We start from the raw sequence: 2,619 nt of genomic DNA, 5'->3' as shown, positions 1-2,619 counted from the left end.
AATATTTTTGTTTGGATCAAAAAGTTTAAATAAAAATAAAATAATATTTTTCCTACGATTTGTTACATATTCAAGTGAATTGCTGAGGAAAATGAGTAAAATTTCATGTCGTATTTCCTTCGTTACAAAAGGTATCGCATCGACTATTTGTTTAAAGCCTGCGGCTAGAATATAAATCGATTCTACGCCATGTATGTAGGCCTATGCCATTCAGTATCGTATCGGAATAGGGAGGTATTCTTTGTCGGATCTCCATCTTTTACATTTTGTAAGTACAGTATTTTCAGACAAAAATGCCAGACGTTTACATCAAGATATAATATTATTCCACAGTAATGTTGGAATTAGCCTTCCATGGGAATAGTATAGGCTGCCGTTCCGAATGGCTAGGCCCGAAATGGCGTTGGCGTCCCGAGCTCGGGGGCGTGGTCTGTTGGCCATGAACTTTCTCCGCGGGTGCATACCGCCATTCTAGGCTAGCTATTTAAAATCAAACTTAGCCTCTGCAAAAGCCATTTATCGCCGGGTCATTGACGCTACTTGAGTACGAAGAATGCGCTCTCATTGCTCGAAAGGACTCCAGCAACGTAAGTCATCACATCGCGCGCTCGCTCTCAGCTAGCTTAGGCCTACTTCCAAATGGGAATGTTACGTGCTCCCGTAAGTACCGAAGGTAATTTTTCCTGGAATCGTTTTCTAACTCTGCGATGGATCTGGTAAGTGTGCGTGCTTTAAACGTTGTTGAACTTCAACTCTAAGCCTTGATTATACTTCCTGACAGAGGGGCCAAACGCACAGTTCCGGAATCGGAAAGGTTAGTTCGTTGTTGTTGGATAAACCACCGAAGGAGGGCATCGGGAAAATTGCAACCAATTTCAACTTTAAAAAGTCCAAATGTGATATTATGCATTTTCCAACTTTAGACAACAATGTATCCAGCCTTATCACACAAGGAATCAAACAATTTTCCTGTATAAGGTATTTTCTTTAATTTGTTTTATGTATATATCCCCTTATTATCATTAGATGATTGTATTGTATTTATCCTATTATTTTAATGACCGGATTAAACAATTAAATATATCTGTCGACCCGTTTATTTCATATAGATAGGCCTACACTGAATTGCTTTCTTTTATCGCATTCGAGTAGCGTTTTGTCGTGTTTTTGTCGGTGTTTACTAGCGAGTTTTACCATTCCAAAACAGCTGTTTCTATTTGAAGTCGTCATCCCATACAAGACTGTCTTCCTCTCATTTTTGTATTATTAGCAATTTATACCATAACAGATGTGCGTATTGTGTCATCGACTGAATACGTAAAACGAAAACGACTTGAAACATGATCTGGAATTCCATTGACACATCGTACGGTCCTACCGGTCTTCCGTAGTCTGTAGGATTGTTTATTTTGTTGTTTATCATAATCGCCTGTTCATACAAACTTAATCATACTAGATAACCCCTGATAAAGTGAGTAGAAAATCATTCCTAATGTTTTCCACTTTCAGTGCGTGTTTCATCTGTAATATATTATTTTTTACAGATGAAAATATTTAATAAGTGATTTAGAACTTAAATATTGGAACGAAATTTGTTGGATGTTTTTTCTCCGTTTGCTTTCTCAATTGTATACGAGTATTCGCCAACCCGCCAAAATGCGCGTTTTTCACTCTTTTCAGAAGTACAGAGTCGCGTTTATGGTAAAAATACAATAACCGTTGTTATAGACCTATTCACGAAGTTCCACAAGCCTATACAAAATTGCCTCCAAATTTAAAGAATGTAAATATGGGTTTGAATATCCAAGCCGTATCCTTTAGTTTAGGCCTTAGTACGAATTGGTGTTGGTTTGCGGATTAATGTTAAGTTGAAACGGTTGTGGTTCGGTCATTGTACTGTGTACGAATATTATGGGCGTGGTCAAAAAGTTATGCAGCGGGTATTCTTTCTCAAGAATTTCTGTATAGGCTTCGGCAACAATTTTTTTATAACGCGTCGTTGATACTTTCTGTAGTTGAAGATTGTGTTGATGCATGTTGATGTATAGATAATGTTGGTTGGTTTTTCTTAGGCTTTTACCCGTTTATGAAGTACAATAGACCAGCTACACTGTAGGGTCTGCCTCATCCACAGCCGTGTCCATACTTGTTAAGTCGGAATTATTTCACCGATGAAGAACAGGTGCCTGTGTGATTGAGACGCCGAGGAGTGAAGCGAATAAACCATCAAATCTACTGTGTGAGATCTGGTAGTTCAACTTAGGCTAGGCCTACTAAATCAACGCCATAACTATAAAGAAGAAGAATCACTTTGGTTCATTTAATTGGCAGGATAGCCCCCCCCCCCAATCTAATTAAAATTTGCTGTATTATCCTGTATGATGAGCTAAACTTAGGCCTATCTGTATATCATTATATCGGTGATTTTAGTAATTTAATCCGTTTGTTTGATTTGGTTATTGCCAAAATAGACTAAATTTAAACAAGTACCGGTAGCTATTTACAGTTCTATTAAAACATCAATATTATTAAATTTAAAAGGTATATATAAATTACGGTACTTCATACAGTATTCTGAAATCGAGGTAGTTTGTCGTTTGATTACAAATTCGCTAACAC

General features: G+C 37.3%; 1 long non-coding RNA gene across 1 annotated transcript in view; it reads left to right on the top strand.

Moving 5' to 3' along the window:
• The first annotated feature begins 343 nt into the window (after window positions 1-343).
• Window positions 344-2,619, top strand: part of LOC117115571 — a 9,989-nt gene continuing 7,713 nt past the window's right edge. The window contains exon 1 of the long non-coding RNA XR_004446572.1: window positions 344-978. This is a non-coding gene — a long non-coding RNA (uncharacterized LOC117115571). The remainder of the gene's footprint in view (window positions 979-2,619) is intronic.

The sequence above is a fragment of the Anneissia japonica genome, unplaced genomic scaffold, assembly GCF_011630105.1.
Source record: "Anneissia japonica isolate Jap-2015-1 unplaced genomic scaffold, ASM1163010v1 scaffold284824_len513422_cov204, whole genome shotgun sequence".
NCBI lineage: Eukaryota > Metazoa > Echinodermata > Crinoidea > Comatulida > Comatulidae > Anneissia > Anneissia japonica.
The sequence above is the reverse complement of the archived record's forward strand: the minus strand, read 5'-3'. Positions and strand labels throughout refer to the sequence as shown.